This window comes from Leptonychotes weddellii, chromosome 3 (genome assembly GCF_054177405.1).
Source record: "Leptonychotes weddellii isolate Sample4059 chromosome 3, ASM5417740v2, whole genome shotgun sequence".
Lineage (NCBI taxonomy): Eukaryota > Metazoa > Chordata > Mammalia > Carnivora > Phocidae > Leptonychotes > Leptonychotes weddellii.
In genome coordinates this window covers 40,503,668-40,520,732 of record NC_138371.1, presented here as the reverse complement: position 1 = coordinate 40,520,732, position 17,065 = coordinate 40,503,668, and positions in this window count along the sequence as shown.

Genomic DNA, 17,065 nt, shown 5'->3' with positions numbered 1-17,065 from the left:
TATTTCAGTGTTCTTTCTTATCACCAATACATTAATATTTTCATTGACATTGATTTTGTAATTGTCTCATAATGTATTTTATAAAATTTAAAAAGTAGTTATCCACGTTTATTAAATTACTAGAATGGAGTTCTTTTACCTGGGATATTTTAAGTTGATTGTGGTATATTATGTTTTAAAAACAAGCAAACATAAAAAGCCAAAACTATATAGTTATATTTATGGAATTCACAAATTTTGGTTACTTTGACTTGCTTTAGGTGAATGATTATTGAGAATTTATTATAAAAATATTGAATTTCCTTGTGGCAGCCTTGGATTAAATACATACAGCTACAGATTAGCTGGGATACTTGTCAAAATAAATTATAAGCTCAGGCTTCATCATCATTTGTAGTTTAAACATAACAAATCTGATACAGTGTTACTTCATAATTTTGATGCTCTTTGCAGTAAATTTGATATAGAACAGTTGCTAAAGAAACCCTGTTCAAATGTGTGACCATTTTTATGGAAAACATCTGGGGTAATTATAATTAGTTCAGGATGTATACTGTTTAAAAATAATCCTGAATTCATGGAGAAAGAAGCGTATCTTTTCCTCAATGACTAGAATAATCCAAGTTAGTATAAAAAATTCTTTAAGTTATTGGTAGCTGTGCTTAGAGTATAATTTTAGAGTATTCCAAAAGGAAATGAGGAGTAACTTTTATGTAAAATGCCAAATTGGCACTTTACACCTGTCAGTGTGTTTCGTTTAGAACAGCTGTGTCTTTTATTATCAGTAAACAGATGCAGAAAGTAATGGAATGTTTTAAAGCAATATGTTAATCCTGTCTTCCACTACTGAACTGTCTCACAATATAGTGATTAAATATTGACTGTGCAGCTGTTACTTACAATTATAGAATTTCTTAGTTAATTTCCCCTTCCCAGGCCCAAATGAGATCTAATTTCTAATCTTAAAGTGTTCATTAATGTAGTTTGTATATTACAATTTGATTTCTAAAGATAATTTATTTGACTGTTAAGGAGACAGATTCACATGTTTATAAAACTATTGTTTCTCTGAATTGACTAATTTATTAAACATATTCTAATTGGCATAAATAATTTTTAAAAGTATTTTAAAAAATATATTTGTTCATGAATATGAAGATTATTAAATGTAACAATTTTAATTTTATGCTTGAAAAGTGCCATCAATGAGCTAAAAAGGAAATTATGGTTCTTTCATCAAATATTTATGGAGCAGAGTGCATAATATTTTCTTAGAATAATGAACACATTCAGGCAAAATCACCCTGCGAATTATTTCAGTTCTAGTGGCCCTTTTGCAGTTTAATTATGTTTTAATCCTTACATCTCACCTTGTCAGAAAAGATATTTTATATGCTATGTCAATAATTATCACTTTTATACTTGAGCAACTGTATTAGGTAAGATTATTGTTATTAATAGCTAGCATTTATTGTGCTCTTAATATCTGAAAGGATTTATGCAAAGAACTTTACATGTATTATAATGTTCTTGCCCCTTTTTGTAGATGAGGAAGTTCAGCTTTAGAGATGGAATGTAAATGGACCAAGGTCTACAGCTGGGAAGTGTGAATTTAAACCCAGGCATTTTCACCCTCAAGTTCTTATTTTTTTTTAAGATTTTATTTATTTATTTATTTGAGGGAGAGAGAGAGTACGAGCAGGGGGAAGGGCAGAGGGAGAGGGAGAAGCAGACTCCCCGATGAGAAGAGAGTCCAGGGGCTCGATCCCAGGACTCTGAGATCATGACCTGAACCCAAGGCAGATTCTTAACTGACTGAGCCACCCACGCGCACCCCAAGCCACCTGTTCTTAACAACTTTGCATTTTACCTTCCTTTAGCATCTAATACTAACATTATATAGAAGAGAAATTATGTGCAAAGTGAACTTTGTGTCCTTCTTTTGAAGCCACTGTGTGCATCCCAAGTGACAATTACCTCATTTAGTCTTTTTGCCTAAATAAAGAACACAACTAAAACATGCAGAGAAAGATGAAGAGTTTCAGTTCTTGTTATCTCACCACATAACTGTGTCAGTGTTCTTCAGCATCATCAGAGGTGTCACAGGTATTGTGACATAGTCTACACTAGAAAAGATTTTGAAATCCCCCCTTATGATTTTACTCTATTTGTGCTGCTTTATGGAGACCACTCCAGCAATCTGTTCCCCTTCCCAAAGAGGAAACTTTCTTTGGTTCAGAGATTTTAAAGAGCAGCATGATGTAATTTATACCTATGTTATATTATTTATGCCTTAACCTAGAAGTATCAGTTATTATTGAAATTTATTAAATGACTGTTCACTGCCAGATATCATTACTACTTCCATACTTGTAGTTTATTTTGTCATTTGCTGTAGGAAGTATGCAATTTTATATACGAAGAAATGGGAGTCTCAGAGGTATTAAATAAATTGGTCAAGATCACAGCTAGCAAATGATGTTCGTATGCATTTTATTTTAAAAAAAGCTCTAGAAGTCTAAAAGTGTCCAGCTAATTATTTTTGTAGAGAGCTTTAAGATTTCCATCTCTAACAGATGGTTACTTCAGTGTAGTTTCCCCTGACACTGATGAGAATGCTTATAAGATTAACTAGGATCAACAACGTTATGAGGTATTGCTAGAAGAAACTTAATATAGTAGAAGCCCATTATAAGGTGGTTTTTTAGGGGCAAAATGTTCTTGCATGAAAGTTGTCTGAAATATCGGAGAAAAATAGACATATCTTTTTGCATACAAGAGTTTGAAATGTCATATTTCATGTTATCCATTTTAAATGAATAAAGATATTACATATTTTGCTAAATTTAATCCACTATGCTATATTCAACATTGCTGTTTTATTCAAATTATTTATTTGTGTCTCCATCAAAATTAATTACCCAACACAAAGAATATAAGATAAACAATATTATCATTTTATATAATATAGAGATTTCTTAGGCAGAAGTATTTTGTAGTCTTTTTTTCCATCTTTTTGAAGACTTTTTTGAAGATAATTGAAGATTTACATGCAATTTTAAGTAGTAATACTACTACAGACGATGTACCCTTTACCCAGTTCCCCTTAATGATGGCATATTGCAAAACTATATAGTGCGGTATCCCAGCTAGGACATTGATGTTGAAACAGTCAAGATACAGAACATTTCCAGCACTACAGAGATCCCTTGTGTTAACCTTACAAAGCCACATCTGCTTCCTTTCCCACTGCTTTCCCTTAACCCTGACAACAACTAATGTGTTCTCCATTTCTATAGTTTTGTAATTTAAGAATGTTATATAAATGGAATCATACAGTATGTAACCATTTGGGAATGGCTTTTTTTTTTTCCCACTCAGCATAACTCTCTAGAGATTCATCCAGAGAGTTGTTGAATGTATCAGTAGTTTTTTATTTTTTATGGCTGACTAGTTTTATTCCATAGTATGGATGTGCCACTGTGTTTAACCATTCACCCATTGAAGGACATCTGGGTTGTTTCCAAAACAATGTAAAATCTGTTTTTTTCATTGGTACTGAAGTTTTATATTTTACACTTAAGTCTTTGGTAGATTCTTTTTTGGTGGGAGTCAAGGGGAGATAATGGACACCAAATTGGTCCAGTACCATTGTTGAAAGAGCTATCTTTGCTTCATTGAATTGTTTTTGTACTTTAGTCAAAAATCAGTTAGCCACATTTCTATAGGTGTGTTTCTTGATTCTTATCTGTGTTCCATTGATCTATGTGTGTATCCCTATACTAACATCATGAAGTCTTGATTGCTACATCTATGCCATGCCTTAAAAATGGGCTCTATTCCTGTCACTTTGTTTTTTTTTCAAAATTGTTTTAGATTTTCTTTCTTTTTTTTTTTTTAAAGATTTTATTTATTTGAGAGAGAGAGAATGAGAGACAGAGAGCATGAGAGGGAGGAGAGCCGAGCAGGGAGCCTGATGCGGGACTCGATCCCGGGACTCCAGGATCATGACCTGAGCCGAAGGCAGTCGCTTAACCAACTGAGCCACCCAGGCGCCCCTGTTTTAGATTTTCTAGCTTCTTTATCCTTCATATAAATTTTAGAATATTCTCACCTATATCTACAAAAATTCTTGCTGTGATTTTGATAGGAATTGAATGAAGTTCGAATATCAATGTGGAGACTGTTGAAATCTTAACTATATTGAGTTTCTAATCCATGAATACAGTATATTTCTCCATTTATTTAGGATTTTTATCTCTTTTATCACTATTTTGTACTTTCCAGCATCCAAGTACTATAGGTCTTGTTAGATTTATACCTAAGTAATTCATTTTTTTGAATGGTTATAAACGGTATTGTATTTTCACATTTTGTGTCTATGTGGTCATTGCTAGTATATGTTTATCTTGTATCCTGCAACCTTGCTGAACTCATTAGTTCTAGGAGTGTTTTATGGATTCCTTGGGATTTTCTTTCTTTTTTTAAAGATTTTATTTATTTATTTGTCAGAGTGAGAGAGAACAAGCAGGGGGAGCGGCAGGCAGAGGGAGAAGCAGGTTCGCCGCTGAGCAAGGAGCCCAACATGGGACTCCATCCCAGGACCCTGGGACCATGACCTGAGCCAAAGGCAGATGCTTAACTAAATGAGCCACCCAGGCATCCCTCCTTGGAATTTTCTATGTAGAGAATCATGTTATCTGCAAATAGGAACAGTTTTCTTTCTTTTCAGTTTCTGTGCATTTCTTTTTTCTACCATTCTCCTGGCTATAACTTCCAGCATCATGTTAAATAGAAGTAGTTTAGAGAGGACTTCCATTTACTGGTTCCCTATCTTGGGATTTCTTTCTAAGTTTCTCCCTTCAGTTTTACCATTAACTATAATGTTGGCTGTAGGTTTTTGTAGATACCCTGTCAAGTTAAAGAAGCTCCCTCTATTCTCAGTTTCTGAGTTGTTTTTTAAAATTATGAAAGAGGTGTTGAATTCTGTCAAATGTTTTTATGCATTGATCATTATGATCATGTGATTTTTCTTTATCTTGTTAATAGTGAAGGCATACATTGATTTTCAAATATTGAACCAGCCTTGTATCCCTGGAATAAACCCCATTGATCATAGTGAAAAAACCTTTTTGTATACTGATGAATTCTATTTGTTAATATTTTGTTAAGGATGTTTGCATCTATACTTTGAGGGGTATTGGTCTGTAGTTTTCTTTTTATATACTGTTTTTTGTTTTGGAGTCAGGGTATTACTAACTTCATAAAATGAATTGCAAAGTGTTCCCTCCTCTTCTGTTTTGTGGAAAAGATTGCAGAATTTCTGTCAGTTCTTCTTTAAACATTTGGTAGACTCCTGGGCCTGAAGATTTAGTACATTGGGAGTTTTTTTAGATGATGGGTTATTCAATCTAAGGTAATTATAATTATGTTGGATATTATCTGTTTCATAATGGATGAGTTATGGTAGTTTGTGTTTTTTGAGACATTGCACCATTTTATCCAAGATATCATATTATGTGTGCAGGGTTCTTTGAAATATTTTCTTATTATCCTTTTGATGCCTGCAAGTCTATTATGGTCTCAGTATTTCATTTTTGATATTGGTAATATGTGTCTTGCCTGTTTTTTACTTTGTCACTTTTGTGAGAGGTCAGTTTTCTTGATCTTTCTGAAGAGCCAACTTGTAATTTCTTTTATTTTTCTCTATAGGTTTTTCAGCTTTTAATATCTTTGATTTTTTTTCTCTTATGTTTATTATATCCTTCCTTCTACTTGCTTTGGATTTATTTTGATCTTTTTCTGGGATCTTGAGGTGAGAACAGATTATTGATAAGAGACTTTTCATATGAATATACTTAATGGGTATAATTTTTTGTTCTGTTTTATCTGAGTCATGCATATTTTGATATGTTTCATTCTTACTTCATTCAATTCAGTATATTTTTTAAAATTTATGTTGAGACTTCATCTTTGACAAAATTTCTAGGTGTTTGAAAATATTCCCATTATCCTTCTGATATTTGATTTCTAGTTAGACTCCATAGTGGTCAGAGAACATACTCTATTATATTTCAATTCTTTTAAATTTTTTGAGGTTTGTTTTACAGCGCAAGATATGGTCTATCTTGGTATATGTTCTGTGGGCATTTGAATAGAGTGTGTATTGTGCTGTTAGGAATGGAGTATTCTATAAATGTTTATTAGATCCTGTTTGTTGCTGTGTTGTTCAGATATTGCATCCTTCCTGATTTTCTGTCTAGTTCTGTCAGTTGTTGAGAGAGTGGTATTGAAGTCTCCAGCTGTAATTGTGGATTGTCTATTTCCTCTTTTAGTTCTACCAGTTTTTATCTCAAATATTGCAGCTCTGCTCTTTGGTGTGTACACATTTCAGATTGCTATATTCTCTTAATGGACTGACTTTTTATCATCATATAATGTTACTGTCTGTATTTAGTAATTTTCTGAAGTCTACTAAATACAGCCACACCTGCTTTCTCTTGATCTGTGTTTGCATGATACATCTTTTTCTATCCCTTTATTTTCAACCTGATTATATTATTATTTTTGAAGTTGAATTTCTTGTAGACAGCATATACTTGGGTCATGTTTTTCATCCACTCTGCCAGTCTCTGTCTTTTAATTAGTGTAGCAAGACCATTTACATTTAATGTAATTGTGACTATATTGGACTTAAGTCTGCCTCTTTTTTTCTGTTTAATGTATTTTTTCATTTTTGTTTTATTTTTTCCACTTTTCTATGGGTCAGTTGAACATTTTTTAGAATTTTGATTTATCTTTAGTGTATCTGAATATCTCTGTATAGCTTTTTTAGAGGTTGCTCCAGGTATTACTATATATAAATACACACACACACACCCCTTATTGTCTATTGCTGTTGTCATTTTACCAGTCCAAGTGTAGAAACCTTGCTTCCCTTGATGTTCTTTTATCTTTTCCCATTTATAATATAATTGCGTTAAGTATTGCTCTACATACATTTAGGGACATAGTAGTTAACATAATTTTTACTTTAAATATAATTTTAAATTATATTTTCAAATATAATTTAGAAAACTCAAGTAAAGTGTACTGTATTTACCCATATTTTTTTCTTCTTTTATTATTCCTTTTCTGTTTAGAGGATTTCCTATAGCTTTTTTATACACTGTGTCTGCTGGTAACAAGTTCTGTAGTTTTTCTTCATCAAGGAATGTCTTGATTAATCTGTCATTCCTGATGGAATTTTAATGGATATAGGATTCTGGGTTAACAGCTCTTTTCTTTTAGCTCTTGAAAATGTTATCCCTCTTCCTTTTAGCTTCTGTGGTTTCTGATGAAAAATCTGTCATCCAGATTGTTTCTTGCTGCTTTCAAATTTTTTTCTTTGTCATTAGTTTCAGAAGTCTGACTATAATACGTATTGGTACAAACTTATTTGGGTTTATGCTTGGGGGGCTTACTTTCTTGAATCTGTAAATTTATGTCTTTTCCAGATTTGGGGAGTTTTTAGCCTTTATTTGTTTGAGTACTTTTTCAGCCCCACGCTCTTTCTCCTCTTCTTTCAGGACTCTGATGACATGAGTGTTAAATATTTTGTTATAGGTACACAGGTTCACTATGTTCTGTTCATTTTTTAAGCCTATTTTCCATTGTCTGTTACTGTGAAATTTATGTTGTTGTAGCTTCTGGTATACTAATTATTTCCTCTGATTCCTTCATTCTGCTGTTGATCCTATCCATTGAGTTTTTTAGTCAGGTTATTTATTTTTTATTTCTAAAATTTCCATTTAGTTATTTATATCTTTTATTTCTTTGCTGAGTTTTCTAATTTTTATTTGTTTAAAGTGTGTTCTTAGTTGCTCCCTGAAGAAGGGATGGCCACTTCAAAATCTTTGTCAGAGAATTCTAACATCTCTGTTATCTGGGCTTTGACATCTGTTGAATGTCTTCTTCATTCAGTTTAAGATCTTCCTGGTTCTTTGTATGATGAGTAACTTTCAGTCAAAACCTCATTTTTATTTTGTCCAGAATTACAGTATGAGACTCCAAATATTATTTAAACCTATTACTTTAGCTGGTTTTCTCTGACTCCTGTCCAGCAGGAGAAGGAGCCTCATTACTGCCATGTGGAGATAGAAATGTTAGGTTTCCCAATTGTCCTCTCCTGGTTCCCAAGGGGGATTGTGGAGAGGAGCTTCTCACGACAGCTGGGTAGGTGTGCAATTTCCATCTCCTCACAAGGCCTCCACTGACATCCCAGGAGTAGGGCCTTTCATTAGCCAGTGGGGATGAAAGTCCTGGTTCTCTATTGGTCTTCTTTCACTCCAGCTCTGCAGAGTTTGAGGGTTGCTTTGTTATAACCTGGTCATAGTGGAAATCTATCAGGCTTTGGGGTGGGGGTATGCCCACAGCTTTTCTGTGATGTTTTCTGTGGTATATAATGCTCAGGACTATAATCTTAAGGAATTGCTGCCTTCAGATGAGAACCCAGGCCTAGCCAACATGTGGATTGTAGCCTTGCAAGGGACACACCTAAGCAATGTTTGGACTCCTTGTCCTCAGAAACTGTGAGATAATAAATGTACATTGTTTTAAGTTGCTAAATTTGTGGTAATTTATTACACTTAAATAGATAACTAAAAGACCACCCAAATAACCATAACTACTTCCCACATGCAGTATAACATCACCTATCTCCTCATCTCTCCCCAGTTCTGTTTGTTGGTAGGAATCTTTTTTTCCATTGTCTTCTGTGATCCCTGGCTTTTCTGTTAGAAGGTTCTTGTTTATAGCTATATTTAAAGTGTACATTAAAGAATATGCTCTCTTGTGGAATGTGAAACTTAAGAACCACTTCCTGCTGTTGCATTTTTGGGAGCCCATTATTTTCTTTAGGGGTTAAATAGACACTTTTATAAGTGCTGTATGTGACTTTTTAAAAAAAAATTAGATCTTAGGCTCCTAGTTTAGCTGATTCCAGTTTGTCTCATGTATAAGTAATCATAGCCAAAAATCGCAACTAGACATAGGTTTTATACTTAAAAACTCTGTTTAGTTCAGGCCTTGCTGCTGCTTTGGCTTTCATTTTCTTAAGTATTAGAAACTACTGGGAGCTATAAATGCTACATTATAAAAAAGAAAGATCCTAAATCAATAGCATTTACTTTATACTTTGAGTAGAGCATAACGACTGCAGATAATGAGAATCTGCTCTAAATGGTGGAATGTACAAAACTTGATGATCCTTTAAGTAGAAGTAATGGAGAGGGAAAAATAAAAAATAACTCCCAGGTCTATCATGAGCAAATAAATGATGGTGCCATTTTTAAAGAGCAGGAGTGAAGGAAGAACAGTTTATGGGGAGGCAGTAGCCGTAGGAGTCCGAGGTAATAAGTTTAGTTTTTGATATGTTGAGTTATAGGTTCCTGAAGGACATTCAACTGGATATGCTCATGAGTCCATCTATGGGCATGGACCTTTGGAATGGTTTAGGACAGGATGCTCTTTGAATTCATTCCTAAATGTGCAGTATATAGTTTTCTAAGCCAGGAATATGGGATGAAATTACCCAGGGACAGTGTGTATAATGAGAAAAGATGATGGTCTAGAACAGAATCTGGAGAAATATCAATAGTTAAGAAAACAGTGAAGGAAGAGGAGCATGCAAAGGATATTGGAAGCAGGATGTAGAGAGATAAGAAAATCAAGAAAATATATATCGTTAAAGTCAGGAGAAAAGAATGTTTCAAGAAAAAAGACATAGTCTGTATTATCAAACATTATCCAGATATTAAGAACCATGGATTTAGTGAAAAGTACATAAATGATCTTGCTGAGAATAGTTTTAATGAAGTAATGGTGAAAACTTGATTATACTGGATTAAGTAGTATGTAGGGAAAAAAGAAATCTTACTTAAAATTAGATAACTTTTCTTGCTTATTTTCCAGATTTTTCCATTAGCAACTTTTGCATTATTTGTCATTGACATATGATTGATCACATATAGGTGAGACATATAGCCATTTTTTCTTGATTATCTTCCCAAGAATGAACCCACTAAATCTTACTCTTTGCAGGCCTCTCCATTTTACTCTGTAGGGATGACTATATATGTTCCACATCCTCAGATGCTCAAAATGTAATTTGTGCTCTTCTGAATGACCTTAACTTTTAAATACCTTTGCTGCTTTTAACATTCAATACTCAGCCCAAAACCTGAGCTTTCTTCTCTTTCCTTCTCTGCTAACTATAAAAGTTTAGAATAACTAAACACACACACTGGGGGCCGAGAGTGAATATTTAGTTTTAGAGTGTTGGAGGAGTTTGGTTTTTTTTTTTAATGAAAATCAAATTAGCTGAATACTTAAATTTCAAAAATAAGTGAAAAATACAGAGATGAATAGGAACTCAATAATTTTATATGTATGATAAGTTCTGAGAATAACATTGGTTTTATACGGTTATTTTATTCTTTTCTCTTTTTAACTTTTAATTTGAAGTAATGTTAGACTTACAAAAAGTTGCAAAAATAATACAATGAATTCTATACCCTTTACCCAAATACTCCAAATATTAACATTTTACCACATTTGATTTAGTTCTCTCTCACGTTTCTCTGAAACTTCTTGAAGTATTTAAGCTGCACACATAATGTCCCTTAACCTCTAAAAATTTCTCTATGTATTTCCTAAAATGAAGGACAGTATGACAGACTCAATACAATTACCAAAATCAGTAAATTAATATTGATATAGTATCATTGTCTAATCTATATACCTGTGCTGTCCAATATGACAACCACTAGCCACATGTGGCTACTTAAATTAATTAGAAATTTAGTTCCTCAGTCACAGTACTTAATATTTCAAGCATTTAGCAGTTCAGTGGCTGTTGTATTGGAAAGCATGGATATAGACCATTTTAATCATCACATAAAGTTTTATTAGACAGTAATGGTCTAGAGATTCTAATCGTGCCAGTTGTTCCACTGATGCCTAAAGCAAAAGAAAAAGAGTTGTTCCAAATTTTGCTAAATATCTTATTGCTCTTACTTTGGTCCAGGATCCCTTATTGCATTTAGTTATCATGTCTTTGTTAGTCTCCTCCACTCTGAGGTAATTCCTTAGTCTTTCTCTTTATTTCATGACAAATTGTGATTTTTTTTTTCTAATTCTATCAAATCTATCACAGTTACTAATTGGAATTCTATTTTAAGAAGAACTTTCCCTTCTTTTTAATTTATTTCTATTGTTAGGGACTCATGGATTCTTTCATTCTGTGGTTAAAATCCATTGCCATCATTAGTTATTTGATGCTCAAATTATCCCAGGTTTGACCAGTGAGAGGGAGCCCTTCAGGCTGATTTATATTCATAGAGTATGTCAGCTAATAAAAATGGGATTGTTTTTGCTGTATTGATAAAAGTCATATAGATTAGGCATTCTTTATCTGCTGAATATCTTTAGCCTATTTAAAATATCTGACTTGCCATTATACTATTAAATTCAGATATTATTCATCATATGATTGCCTGTATCTCATCTTTGGATTGTCTTCTATCTTAAACCCATTATTGAGAGCAAGATGTTTTCACTAAGATGCTCTGTTACTGTTTAACTTGGGCAAACATTCACTGATTTATTCACCCTTCAGTTTTGAGAAGAGTTTTCATATAATTAACAATTATTTCCTTTTCTTATCAATTCTTTTTAAGTTTTATTGAGATGTAATTGACATACAGCACTAAGGTGTGCAGCATAATGACTTCTATATATTGTGAAATTATTACCCCAAAAAGTTTAGTTAACATCCATCATCTTGTATAGATGCAAAAAAAGAAAAGAAAAAATATTTTTTCCTTGTGATGAGAACTCTTGGAGTCTATTGTCTTAGCAACTTTCAAATATACTATGCAGCAGTATCAACTATAGTAATGTTGTACATTCCCTGTATGTATCTATCTTAGTTTGTACCTTTTAACCCCCACCTTCATCTAATTCCCCTACGTCCCCTGCTTCCACCCCCTGCTAACCACAAATCTGATCTCCTGAGTTTGGGTTTTTGGGGATTTTTGTTTGTTTAGATTCCACATATAAATGAAATCATGCAGTATTTGTCTTTTTCTGACTTATTTCACTTAACATGATGCCCTCAACTTCCATTCATTGTTGTCAAAAATGGCAGGATTTCCCTCTTTTTTATGGCTGAATATTATTCTGTTAAATATATATATGTCATATATATATATACATATATATACACACATATATACACACACACACATACATCTTCTTTATCCATTCATTTGTTGATGGGATGTTTAGGTTGTTTCCGTGTCTTAGCTATTGTAAATAATGCTGCAGTGAACATGGAGATACCCTTCAAATCATCAATTCTAAGATACGCTTTTTTTTACCATTTTAATATTCTGGAAATCAAGAGTATCTTACAATAGATAGTGAATTACAGTCCCTGTTTGTCAAGCATCTGTTCTGATGTATTTGTAATTGTTGAAACATGCCGGAATTTAGCCAAAGTAATTCATATTGCCATCAGTTTGGTTGGGTTATATGTTGTTTTTTCTTTTAAGATTTACTTATTTGTCAGAAAGAGCATGCACAAGGAGGGGGAGAGGGAGAAGCAGGCTCTCCTCAGCTGAGCAAGGAGCCCAATGTGGGGCTCAATCCCAGGACCCTGGGATCATGACCTGAGCCAAAGGCAGATGCTTAACCGACTAAGCCACCCAGGCATTCCATTATATGCATTGTTGATACTACATATGTTAAGTTCCGTTGCCATTAAAAAAGATTTCAAAATATAATACTATTACTTGCCATTGAAATGAAAAAAAAAAAAAATCTATTTGTAAAAAGCCCAGAGCAGCAAGGCCTAAATTTGGTATTAGTGGAGGTTTAAATTCTGGTAGGATCAAGAAGTGCCAGCATCAGAACTTACATAGTGAGTGCCAATGGTTGGGGAAATCCCAGAGACGATAGTTGAACATTAACCAGTGCAACATTAGAAACCATCTAAGTGACACAAAGGATGATAATGTTTGGAAAAACCTGCAGCAGCAAGAACCAGGTTATGAAAATGATACAGCTCCCAAGAAGAATATTTCCCCAACTTCCTCTTTATATGTGATCATGGGGAATAATAGACAAAGAAGAACCTCCCAGAGAGCAAAGACAGGCCCCTAGAGGATAGTGGTCATGGGAATTCTCCCCATCAGCAAAATTAGGGTAGTCAGTCTAGTCAAGGAATTTAATCTACTGTCAGAGGTAGGAGTCTTTGGATTACCTGCTCAGTGGGCTTAACAAATGACATGGATCAGTGACTGTTAGTGTTTCTAATTCTTCCTTTTTCCAAATAGGAGTTTCGTTATGGTTATCCTATTCCCGTACCACCATTGGATATTGGGTAGGGAGGGAACAGATAATTTGTCTTTTTTGTTTATAGATATATATAGATATTGAGGAGGCACAGTCACTAAATTGTATTCTCCCTTCCTTCATAACAAGAGAGCCATAGCTAAGATATGGTTGCCTGGCCTGGGACTACATTTCCCAGTCTCCCTTGTGGCAAAGTCATGGTTATGTGACACAAAGATTTCACCAATGGAATGTGAGCAGAAGTGATGTAACTTCAGATTCTTTTGTTTAAAAGAAATGCCCTCGCCCTGGAATTTTATTATTACTATTCAGTTTATTTAAACTCAAGCAAAAAAGACACTTCACCCATTTCTCCCATCCTCCACCCCCTGACTCTGCCAGTCAGCAGAGTCTGTTCTCTGTACATATTGGACTCCATATATAGGAGAGATCATATAGTATTTGTCTGTCTGACTTATTTCACTTAGTATAATGCCCTTCAGGTCCATCTACATTGTTGCAAATGGCAAGATTTCATTCTCTTTTATGGCTGAATAATATTCTGGTTGTGTGTGTGTGTGTGTGTGTGTATGCACATATACCACAATTTCCATATCCATTCATCCATCAATAGATACTTAGGTTACTTCCGTATCTTGACTCTTATAAGTAACGTGTTAGTGAACATATCTTTTTAAGTTAGTGTTTTCATTTTCTTTGGGTAAATACCGAATTGTTGGATCACATGGTAGTTACATTTTTAATTTTTTGAGGAGCTTCCATACCGTTTTCCATAGTGGTTGTACCAATTCATATTCCCACCAACAGTGCAAGAGGGTTCTCTTTTTTCTACATCCTCTCCAATACTTGTTATTTCTTGTTTTTTTGGTAATAGCCATTCTAACAGGTGTGAGGTGATATCTCATTGTGGTTTTGATATGCATTTCTCTGATGATTAATGATGTTGAGCATCTTTTCATGTATATGTGAACATCTGTATGTCTTCTTTGAAAAAATATCTGTTCAGATACTCTGTCCATTTTTTAATTGGATTGTTTTTTGTCATTGAGTTGTGTAAGTTCTTTATATATTTTGGATATTAACCCCTTAGCAGATATTTGATTTGAAAATATTTTCTCCCATCATTTTGATGATTTCTTTTGCTGTGCAGAAGCTTTTTTAGACTGTTGTAGTCCCACTTATTTTTGCATATCCTAGCATTTGGTTATTTTCCTGATTGTTAAATACCTTTACTAATATCAGTCCTTGTGAAACAAGGTTATCATTCCATTAGAGTTGAAATTGGCAGTTTATTCAAGTATCACTCAAAAAGATTCCTAGTCTTTTGGGGGGAAATATGAAGGTGAGGTGGGAGCAACTTCTTAGAAAGTTGAAACTATACCCAGTGCCTAGCATTATGTTTTGCACTTAAGTTAGTGTTCTCTAAATATTTGTTGAATGAATGAATAATGGCTGAAAGAAGGGTTCAACTCGCTGCTGGGTTTTTTTTTATCTTAAATTCCTTCAGATAATTTTTTAACTTAACAGTTTTGCATATGTGGGCCATTTTTACTTTTAACACTTTGCTGCCTAAATATCTATAATTATCTATTAAAACATTCCCAAATTGTCTTCTGTGGGAAAATATGTGTGTTGAAATTTTCAAAAAGGGATGGGAATTCCATACACAAAAATCAGGTTGATATTTTTTCCAGCACTTTGCTCACAGAGTCTTTCATACACTATTATTGTACACTGTGACTCTCTTAGAGGAAGGAGAATACTTAGTATCTTTGAAGCTTATTTAATGATAAAACCCATTTTCTGTTTGTTAGAGACTGTGGTGTCATAGAACACACTTCAGGAAATGCTTATCTGATCCTCTAAAGTTCTGCTTAACTTTCTTTACAATAATTCCTTTGTTATTATTATTTTTTTTTGTATCATGCTGTCATTTTTGGTCCACTTGATATGCCTAAAATATGTTTTCTTTGATACTAATCCACACAGCCTCTTTTCAGCTAAATGACATGTCTTATGGAGTCCATTGATTTTCCAAAAAGCTGAGCCCATGTATTACAGATGGCTTTAGGAAGATTATTCATCTAAACATTTATCACACACTCGTCAGACAATTTAATGCAAAATTTCAAAGTCATTTAGATTCTTTGTAAACCATTCTATACACCTTGGTGGGAGATGTTTTATATTCTATTAGAAAAAGTAGTCAAAATTTTAAACATTCATGGAATGTTGAGTCAGTCTCTTAATGGCAAAATTGTACAGAGTAAGAAAAAAGTCCATAGAAATAGAACCAAGAGGAGTCTATATAAATAGTAATGTGAAGAAGAGTGAATTCCTTTTTAGCTGTAACATCACATTTTTTACATGTTGCACAAATTGTTTAGCCGTTTCTAAACACATTTCCATTTACGTCATTTGTAAAAACTGCCTAGACTCATATTCTGGAAAACTGACAAAGTTGTAATGAACAGATGCAGATTCCATAATTGTAATTGGCTTTTACTCTAAACTAATGTTCTGACTCATGCATCATTAATGATTTCTATTTTTCTCCATGTATTACTTTACAAATATGAAAGGGTATTTTTCAGAGTGAAAAACATGACTTTTTAAAATCAGGGCTTATTACATTATAATCTATGTGTCCTCCAAACACCTATATTTAAATCTAGAATTTCATTTTAGCTGCCTTTTTTATACTTTTGCTTGTATTTCTCTTTACATAATCTTTCTCATCTTATTTTTGTATTTCTCAGAGAAGCACACAGTTTTAAATGTAACCCTTCTTTTTATTATATTTTTTTACCATTAATAAGTTCTTGTTTATAAACTAGGTATTATAGTATATAATTTATTTTATATATCACAAATTCAACTTTATCTGAAGAATGAGAGATAAATATGAGTAGAGTGCCAAACAGAAACAAAAAGATGTACTTTTGTGTTAACTTGTTTTCTGATAAGATTTTAACAATAACATGGAAACAACTTTCACATTCTAAAGTGGGACTAACTGAAGTTAATAACTGAAGGACTTAAAGAGACCAAATAATCTTGTTTTAAGCATAATACATATACATTTTCAAGTGAGATGAAATAAACCCCCAAAACTCCTGGCCTTTGAATTATTCCTTTGACAGTTTCTGATTATTGCTGAATTTTGTTATATGAATGAAGAACACAATTATATGTTAATGAAGGAATGGTTGTTTTATAATTACTTTTTGGGGAATTATAGGTTCTTTTCATGAAAGTACCAAAATACAGAGCAAGTGTTTTGGCATATTGTTGCTTGTTGTAAGGAAGATTTAATAGCTTGTTATGGACTATTAATATGAACAGAAGTCATTTAGAGTTCAGATATATATTTAGAACTAACATGTGTGCAAAAAGATACAAAGTGAATCAAGAAATTCTGGAAAAGATTGTTTGAAAAGGAGAAATTGCTATTTTCTGGCTAGCATTAATGAAATAAATATGTAATAGAAATTTAAAGTTTTCTTTATTTTGCAGAATTTTATTGAGTCTCAAATAGTAACTTAGATTTGATAGAATTAAATCAGTGAAAGTATGAAACTCTTTATCTAAAATGGTAGTTACATAAATATAATTTAGTTTCAAATGTTAACTAAGAAACCCAAAAAGTTACAGCTGTTGGTTATATGAG